Source organism: Papio anubis, unplaced genomic scaffold, assembly GCF_008728515.1.
Source record: "Papio anubis isolate 15944 unplaced genomic scaffold, Panubis1.0 scaffold1125, whole genome shotgun sequence".
NCBI classification, from domain to species: Eukaryota; Metazoa; Chordata; class Mammalia; order Primates; family Cercopithecidae; genus Papio; species Papio anubis.
In genome coordinates this window covers 15732-25283 of record NW_022160378.1, presented here as the reverse complement: position 1 = coordinate 25283, position 9552 = coordinate 15732, and the positions used below count along the sequence as shown (strand labels likewise).

The following is a 9552-nucleotide window of genomic DNA, read 5'->3' as shown; positions in this document are numbered from 1 at the left end:
ACCTCCTTCCTGGGACAGAGCCGGGAAGATCTCCAGGGCTGGCACGGAAGAGTGTGGGCCCAGGAGTCATTTGTCACCCAGGTCACTGCAAGGAGGATGCGTCCCTTGGAATCAACAGTAGCTCTTTAGGACAAGGGAAAATTGTTGTCCAAATAACTTGGCATCTTTGCAACCACGGAACGTTGCTTTGTCCTGCCCTTGATGAGGATGTCTTGTCACTTAATTTCAAACCCCTGCCAGAGAGCTTTTGAAATATGGTGTGTGTCCGCTGTATTACAAATGTGCACACTGTTTGCATACAGCTGCCTATTAGTGGCACTAGCGTTTTACGAGGAAAATGCTGGGAACGTTCAGGTGGCCAGGACTGCTATCAGCACAGGTCATTTTCCTCTCACCATCATATTAACTGGGAGCATTAAATGGCCATGTAAAAGTCACAGCCGTCGCTGGGAAGGACAGTGTCCTCACCCACCCGTGTGCTCTGGAAGTCAAAGCGGAACATGATGGAACATGATCTACGGGTGGAAGGCAGCCTGCGCTCCCCACTGTTACTAAATTACCCAGCCTGGCGGTGAGCGCAAGCATTGAATTATTGAACACAGAAATGCGGGCCCCATTTAAGTGGACTTCCTGTAAACTCGGTGCTGGGGAAAAAGGTCACGGCAGAAACCGCATGGAGATGAAAGGAAACCCACACAGAGGCTTGGCGCAGTGATCAGATGCCACAGCCGGAGGAAGAAGAGCGCAAATGTCTGGTACTAGAGGAGCAGAGAACCCCAGCTGCCCGGCTCACTGTGGGCCGTGGGTCCCAGCCTTCAGAGGGGTTTTTGTTCCGATTCCTGAGCGAGCATCCTGAAGCAACGCCCATCTAATGGGAGCTTCTGAGAGGAATCTAAGTCAATGCCCGTTCCTCCTAAGGCTGCTCCGGCACCTGCTAACCTGGTTCTAAGGATCTGTCTCCCCACTGTAACCATGCCAGGGTGCAGGTGACCCAGCAATGACATGAAACTGCCACATGCCATCCACGTAGGGTCGCTGGACTGTTTGAACTTGAGTTCTCTATCCTAGGCTTAGATTTTGGAGACAGAAATGAACCCCAGATCTTCAGACCTCAGTCCAGGACTCTTCCTGACTGTGAAACGATTTCAGACCAAATTTCTTCCCTCGGGAAACTTAAGCAGCCACCCAGCCTCCAGCCTCCGGGCCTCCAGCGTGGTGTGGCTGTGTGTGCCTCGTGGCTTGGCTGTGATTGGTGAGGCTCTCCGCACTTCTGTCCGCACTTCTGTCCTCACTGAGCTGAGATTCGCCGTCTCTGGGAGCCTTACCTATGAAACAACACAGTAAAGTAAGACCCAGTTGTCCACACAGACCCCAGGTGAGAGCCTGCTGTGATGGACAGACGCTGCCAATGGGAAGACGGTGCCCTTCTCCAGAGGCTGAGAACAAATCCCCTTTCTCCAGGATGAAACTTCAGCGCCCACGGCTAGGGCTTCCAGCTCTTTCCCACAGCCTGGCCTTGAGGACCCCCAGCTGGGGACCCCATGAGCTGCCCTCAGGGGTCTGAGCCCAAGGACTGGCAGTTGGGGAAGGTCTGGTTTGGGGCCCTGGGAGGGAGGCTGGTGGGCTTTCTGCTCTCCCTTCAGGCTGTGTCCTCTGCCCATGGGAAGGGACCTGCCCGTGTCTGGGGTGTGAACCTAGAAAATCTGAGACAGGTCTCAGTTAATTTAGAAAGTTTATTTTGCCGAGGTTGAGGATGCACCCATGAGCCAGCCTCAGGAGTCCTGACGACACGTGCCCAAGGTGGTCGGGCACAGCTTGGTTTTACACATTTTAGGGAGACATGAGACATCAGTCACTATATGTAGGAAGGACACTGGTTCTGTCTGGAAAGGAGGGACAACTGGAAGCAAAGGCAGGAGGATGCCGGAGGGGGCTTCCAGGTCACTGGTAGGTGAGACACAAATGGTTACATTCTTTGGAGTTTCTGATTAGCCTTTCCAAAGGAGGCAGATCAGATATGCATCTATCTCAGGGAGCCAAGGAGTGACTTTGAATAGAATGGGGGCAGGTTTGCCCTGAGCAGTTCCCAGCCTGACTTTTTCCCCAAGTGATTTTTGGGGCCCAAGATATTTTCCTTTCCCAGGGGGAAGGGAGTTAGGGCCAGCTCCAGCATCCTCGGTCAGGAGGTCGCTCCCGTTCTCAGAGCTCCCGTCCTTAGAACCGCCCACACCCCATGAACGCAGGGCCCACCGTGGGGCAGAAGCTGTGTTGTCCTTGCTTGCACCTCCACCCATCACTAGGTGAGTGGCACTGGAGACACTCAGCCCTAAGTGTGGGTGTGGCCTCCCCGGGGCCTCAGCATTGTGCAGGTCACCTCCAGGTCAGCCCGGAGACTCCAGGGCACCAGTGTCATCTCTGCTCTGCTGCGGGGTCACCTCTGGTTCAGCCCGGGGACTCAGGACACCAGTGTAGCTTCTGCTCTGCTGCTGTAACTGCCAGCTTCAGCTGCAGGAGGAGGAGGAGTGGGGACATCGGGAAAGAGGCATGGAGCTCCTTTATAGAGAAGCTCAGAGGTTTCCAGAATGCCAAGCAGGCCTCCTGCCTCAGAGCACACCCTGCAGTTGGAATAGTAAAGCATTGGTTTGGAACCCCAGCCCCAGGTGGGCGCTCTGCCTTGGGAGCAGCAGACCCAGGCTTCAGGTGAGAATTCTGTTCTCTCTTTGCATTGTGAAATGTGGATCTAACAATTACAGCTGATTAGCATGCAAAAGCTGCAAACAACATTTGGCAGAGCCTCCTTTCACCTCTAATGGTTCCCATCTGAGCTGCCCAAATGGTTGCCTGGCACCTGATTTCAGTGGGCCCAAGGGGTTTCTGCCCCACAGCTGCAGGGGGGAGATGGGGGAGGCCTGTGAGGGAGGCAGCAACTGGAGCCCAGAGGACTCCAGGCCTGTGGTTCCTTCTGTCCCAGGCCCCAGGTTTGCCTTTTCCCCAGGTTTCAGAGTCTTCCTGCGCTTGTTGAGTGATGCCCAGGATATTCTGCTGTGAAAGGGAGGAGCCAGGAGGGTGGCACTGCTCTGTCTTGGCAAGAACTGGAGGGCCTGTCTGATTGATTTTTGTGTGGCTGTTGTAGTTGTAGCTTTGATGGTTGTGCTTAGTTTATGGTCAGCAAGGTCACTCGGTGTACTGTCACCCAGGATGTGAGAGCACCAATGCACCCCGATCTAGCCCCTCTGTCAGGCCCCACTGCCCTGACAACTCCCTGATGTGGATGCCACAATGAGGGACATGTGGCCACAGTAAACGGAAAATGGGCTCTGGGATCCCTGTGGCAACTTGGTCGCTTTTTGCGGCTGACAGCTGGGGTGTGTTCTCAGGGATGGTCTGCGGCTCCAAGCCGGACTCTCTCCCCATAGCTCACAGCAGCATATGCACGGACTCTCCCCATAGCTCACAGCAGCATGTGCGCGGACTCTCCCCATAGCTCACAGCAGCATGTGCGCGGACTCTCTCCCCATAGCTCACAGCCTCAGAGCAGACCCGGTCCTGAAACAGCTACAAACACCCCCAGGACCATCCACTCTAGGACCTGGGCAGAGGGGGTCAGTCCAAAGTTTTACTAGCCCTGAAACAACCACCAGCCCCTTAGGGCACCCACAGTGTGTGGAGAGGGAGAGGGGAAGGGAGAGGAGCTCTACCCCGGAGACCAGGATCTTCTCTTCAACCGAGCTCTGTCCCCCTCCACCCAGAACCCTCCCAGCCTCTCAGAGGGGCCTTGAGTGGTGGGGGAGGGGAGCCAGCAGGAGCAGTTTCACGCAGGGCTTCTGCTGGGGGGAGCCTCAGAGGAGGGGTCCCCCAGAGGCCACATCCCTGGGGGTAACCAGAGGACACCTGCCTGTGGGGTGTGGGCGAGACCCCAAGGCCTCCAGACATGCATGAGTTAGAAGGAGTGGGCGTCTGGGCTCAGTGGACCTGCCCAGGCTTTCTCCTCCTGGGGGTCACTTCCGTCAGGGTGGGGAGAGGGCTCTGTCTGACATGACGCTCAGCACAACTCAGGCGCCTGTTCTTGGAAACCCTCCAGGGAAACGTGAGCTTGACGTCCTGGAATGAGCTCCCCCGGGGGTGAAAGCCATTTCCCACCCACCCTCACCCCCCACCCAGTGCTGCCCTTGAGGAGCCTCTGCCTGGGGTCGGGGGTGAGCAGGCAGGGCCTGCACTTGCAATTTGCAGACAAGAGCCCCCTTGCAGACATCGCCCCCATCCCAGGGCTACATCAGACTGGGGAAGATGAGGTGACCGTCTGCTCCCCTGAGAGCCTTGGTGATTTCTGTTAGAGATTTGCAGAATCTCCCTGAAATTTCCTTAAAATGTTATTTGCCCCAACTTTACTGAACTCTCATTAGAGTAATCAATCCATACGCTTTGCATAAACATTTGATCTTAATAAGAAATAAGAATGTTGGAACTAGAACCGTTTTGACTATTTCTTAACATCTAAGTTTAACTAACTTAAATGATTCAATAGGTGGCCATAGAAAACCTGGAGACATTTCTCCCTAAGAACAACACATTCAAAGACGTATGGGTTATTTATTCCTTTAATTTCCCCTCAAATACAGCCATACAAGCATCCATATTATGTGGTTTCAATGAATATTTATTTCTCAAATGAGCTATGCGGCTGTTCGGATTTTCTAATGAAAGGCAGGGGAGGAGGGAGGCTCGGCCTTTTGTAGGCTCTACTGGCCGCGACAGCCCCAGATGCTCCCAGAGCCCCCAGCGCAGGAGGCCCTGACCCATCAGGGTCTGCACGGGGCTCCAGAGAAAGGAGCGTCTGCCCCCCACCTCACGCGGAGCAGAAGCCAGTGAGGGTGGCAAAGGTGCTCCCACCCCCTGCTGGGGTGCGCTGCACTTCAGTCTGCAGGGGCCACGCTGTGTCTAGCAGGGCTGGGGTGCAAGGAGTTGGCTGTCAGTCTCCTTCAGCCTCCCGTGCCTCAGCTACCTGGAAAATGGACACAGGTGTCACGGGGTGGGTCCTGCCCTATAGGAGGAGCCCACATGTCATTACCTGTGGTCTCAGCATAAGGGACACAGACTCTGGGCTTAAATCTAGAGGCCATATGGGGACAGTGCCATCTCCTCAACCAGCATCACCACGATGGGATTTTGGAGAGGGGCTGGGGGTTATGCACCTCTGATTTTATTATTGCCCTCTTTCTCCATCTCCCAGCTTCCAGCTCCCTCCTCTTAAGATCACGGAGTCTCTATTTCCTTCCACACCTGCACCTCATTCCTTATTTATGTGAGATCCTCCAAAGGCAGAGCTATGGAGCAGGAAATCGGTTTTGCAACAGACCTTCCGCCATGAATTTTCAAGGTTCTGAAGGCAGAGCTATGGAGCAGGAAATCCGTTTTGGAGTTGACCTTCCGCCACGAATTTTCAGGGTGACTTGCATGGAATGTCCATCGGTAGAAATGGAGATTTCCTTTCCTGCGAGGAGATGTTTCCCTGCGCAATCCGGGTGCTGAATCCCAGCCAGGCTCTCTCCAGAGGCAGGCAGGGGACACGCCAGGTGTCAGCAGTGTTTCCATGGCACCTGTTTCCTTCTGAGGCCTGGGGCAGTAGGACCACGGGAGGGGTCTAGGGCAACAGACACAGCTCCGTGGTGTTCCCCAGTTGCTGGAACCTCGGGGTCTGGGGCCCTCCTCCCTCATCCCTCCTGGACTCAGAAGCCGTGTCTGGTGGAGGTTGATGCATGGGCTTTAGAGTCTGGCAACCCTGGGATTGAGCCCCAGGCATCCTTGGTGTCATGCAGGTGCATCTGTGCCCCTGGAGGGTGTGTATGAAACGAGACAAAGCAACAGCAGACCTAGCCCAGTGCCGGGCACTTAATAGGCAGGAATACATGGTAAGTGTCCTCAGGAGACATGCAGGGACCAGCACCAGCCCCCCCGCCCCCAGTGTGGGGCGCAGATGGACCCTCTGCTGCCACATGGCACACACCAACTCCAACCCTCCTGGTGCCTGACCCAGACCCCTGCCAGGGATGGAGGTGGGATGCAGCCTCCCTCGACTGGCCTGGTCACTGCATGAGGGGAGGCTGGACAGGGCTGGGGCCTCAGTGTTCAGTGAGTAGTGAGGGGGAGCTGAGAGACCCAGGTTCCAAACCCCCAGAGCAAGCTCCATTGAACTTCACTTACAAAGCCCAAATTCAAACATAAAATTAAGAATTTCAAGATCTTTGCAGCCAGACTGCAGGGCCTCTGGGCATGGAGGGAGCCGCTGACCGTCAGATGCATCTGTGCCAGACTCGAGTGAGAGACACACCTCGGTCACAATGCTGAGTGCTGGGAGCGCTCCAGCAGCCTCGCCCTAACTGGGACAGTGCCATTGGTGTGATCCCCATTCTACAGAGCAGGAAACAGGCACAGAAGGCTGGGTAGTGTTCCTGGGGTACTTGGGAGGGAGATGGAGAGCCAGGCTTACTTGCACCCAGGTGTCCGGGTCTGCTAAGATCCCTGCTGGCCACACAGTGAGCTCAACGTCATCATCACCATCCTCGACGTCAGCCCCACAAGGAGGTTGCTGCCTGCCGTCCCAGCCTCCCACTGCAGAAGAAAGAGGCTTGGCAAAGAAGGAACGGGTCTCAGAGTCCCAGCCTCTGGGCACTGGATTAGAAACGGTGCTTCCAGAGCGCCTGGGAGGAGGGAAGCAGCTGCCAGCGTCATTGTCATTATCTGTGTTGAGGATGACACAACAATGCCCTCGATGACGTTGAATGGCTGTTTCCAGACTCAGAGGCTCCCTGCCTCGCTCAACTGAGGACCTACCCTGGCTGCAGCCCGTCCTCAGCCCTCAGCAGAGCTGGGGCCTGGGCAGCTCGGCCGTCTTCTTCCAGAGGGGCTCAGACATCCTCGGGCGCTGAGGGTCATCCCAGGACCCAGCGTGTCTCAGCCCTTGAGGTGGGTTCATCCACGTGAGTGCCAGAGTCAGACAGCACCCCCGCGGGTGGGAGAAGCCCTTCCCGGGCAGGAGTGTGCCCCATTGCAGCTCCATTTGGAGGGAGATTTTACATGTTCTGACATGCAATAGGCTTTCTCTTCAACTCTTCCAAGACGTGGGCACTGATTTTCTCGTCTACAGGCTGAAGGACGGGGCTCTGGAGTGGAGACGCAGAAATCGAGGTGGTGGCCGCTGACCGACGGTGCGGGAGAGAAGACCTGGGGCCCATGGGTCCCCACATGTGACCGTATGTCCTCTGTGCAGAGCTCGGGACACTGGTGCCATCGTGTCTCCACATGTGACCTCATGTCCTCTGCACAGAGCTCAGGGCTGTCCTCTCATGGCCGCTCCTAGACGGTCAGGCCCTGTGTTCCAGGCGGCTTCGACAGTGACTGTCCTGGGTGCTGCCGTCACTAACCCAGCCTAAGAGCAATAAAGCCACCTGCCCTGGCGTGGAGAATGTGTGGGTTGCTATGCACCAGTCGCCATGGCACCAGCACCCGTGACTTCAGGTCGGATGAGTGTCTGGAGAACAGTGAGCAGCGTCAAATGGTCAGGGGCCCAGGGTGCCTGAGGAGGTCAGCCTCTGCCCAGTTCTCTGCGGGGAAACCTGTGGGGCTGTCCTGGGCCCCACAGAGCTCACAGTCGCCCTGGGGAGCAGGGAGGAGGGGCCCAGGAGGCCTTCTCATCTGGGACAGTCCTGAAAGAGGCCCCTTGGGGACACACATGGGGAAATGGGGCATCCAGCAGCCAGACTGAGCCAGGACCTTGAGAGAAGAGACAGCTGTCCCCGGAAGTCCTGCACTGTGGCTGCTCCATCCACCGGCCAAGTGGAGCATCCTGGACCACTCACAAGGGGCTCTGCTCTTCATGACTTTAATGCAACCTGTCACCGTCGTTGTGGGTGATCACTAACACAGCATAGCAAGGCAGGGAGACTACAGGGTGAGGAGTTTCTGCAGAAGACGTTGGAACCAGGAATGTGCACAGACACCATGAATGTGAATTGTAACTTCAAAGGGAAGGCACAGGCAGCCCAGCAAAAGCAGCAGCTGATGGGAGCTCGCGGCGAGCCCACCTCTCCTCCAAGTGGCGAGAGACCCCAGAGGAGAGGCCCGGGGTGTCGGCCTTCGTGGAACAGAGAGAAAGATGCCTGCGTGGACGGGTCCCCAGAGGTGTGGACAGCAGGGTCCCCATGCTGACCGTGGCAGGACAAGCTCGGGTTCAAGCTCCTCAAGGAAAGCTTTAAGCTCATCCCCAGCTTCTGAGCAGGTGCAAGCCAGTCCCAGGGACGCTTTGTTCCGTTCCCTGCTCTCCAGGGGAGGCGAGTGGGGAAGGGAGGAAGACAGAGGCCTCTCCCTCCTCCCTGCACAGCCTCAGACCTTCCAGCCAGAAGCAGTGGCATCTGATAACGATGATGACTATGCTAATAATTATTAGCATTATGAATTAATAGGCAGGGAGCCAGTGAAGTGCAGGGGCTGGGGGAGCTGCAGCACAGAGTCCAGGAGAGTCCATCCCGGCCCCGCACCTGAGCCTGGGTGACCTTGGGCCAGTCCCCCAAGGTCAGCCATTTTGTTGGTTTCCATCACCTCTAAATTGCAGTTCCCAGGGAGCACAAAGTGAGAAAAAGCGCTTAAAACCCTGAGCATGGATGGTTCCTGCCTCAGGGCTGTGAGCTGCTGCCACCATTAGTCCTGAGAAAGCCAGTGGGGCGGGGGCTCCACCCAGCCTGGGACGCTCCATGTGGTCCATATGTCGTCCTGTGAAATTCTGAGTCTGTTGCCAATAGTTCCAAGTCGGGATGTTTCAGGTAAAACCTGGATTTCCACCTTCTCCTGGAGAACCGGAAGTCCTGGCAGCCCCAGGCGCACCCGGCCAGAGTAGGCTGTGAGTCAAGGCTGGGGGCTGCTCCCCAGTGACCCAGCTCCCACCAGCTCAGCTGGACTGGCAGCCACATCCACCCAGCCCTGGGCATTGGTGCTGTGACCCTGATGTGACCTGGGCCTTTGCCGCCGCCTCCCCCAGCGAGAGGTCTAGGGCATCCGGAGTAAGCTCAGTGGGGAGCAGCCTGTGTGGGGACGCCTCTCACCACAGGTTCCCCCTGAGTTTAAACAAAATGCACGTGTGCACACACGCACACACTAAAACACACATCTGCACACACCTGCACACAGCTACACACCCACACGGATGCACAGCACACACATGCCATGAACACACATAGACACACATGTGCACTCACAATCACACATCCACAGACACGTGTGCACACTTACACACACATGCTCAAGTACACACCTGCACAGAACACATGTATGCACATATGCATACACTCATATCCACTCACCCCATGTACATGTGCACATGCATACTTAAGTACACACCTACACATAGCACATGTGTACACATATACACACTCATATCTCTACATCCCAGGTACCTGTGTGCACATGCATGCTCAAATACTCATAACACATGCATGTACACACATATGCACACATGCACACTCACATCCATACATCCCATATACCCGTGTGTACACACAT

At 56.0% G+C, this 9552-nt stretch overlaps 1 long non-coding RNA gene across 1 annotated transcript; it reads right to left on the bottom strand.

The window, feature by feature from the left end:
• Window positions 1-4639: 4639 nt before the first annotated feature.
• Window positions 4640-6762, bottom strand: LOC103876185. The gene is made up of 2 exons (XR_001893099.2): window positions 5357-6762; window positions 4640-5002 (listed from the first exon to the last, which is right to left on the bottom strand). It is a non-coding gene; the product is annotated as an uncharacterized LOC103876185 (long non-coding RNA).
• Between the last annotated feature and the right edge of the window lie 2790 nt (window positions 6763-9552).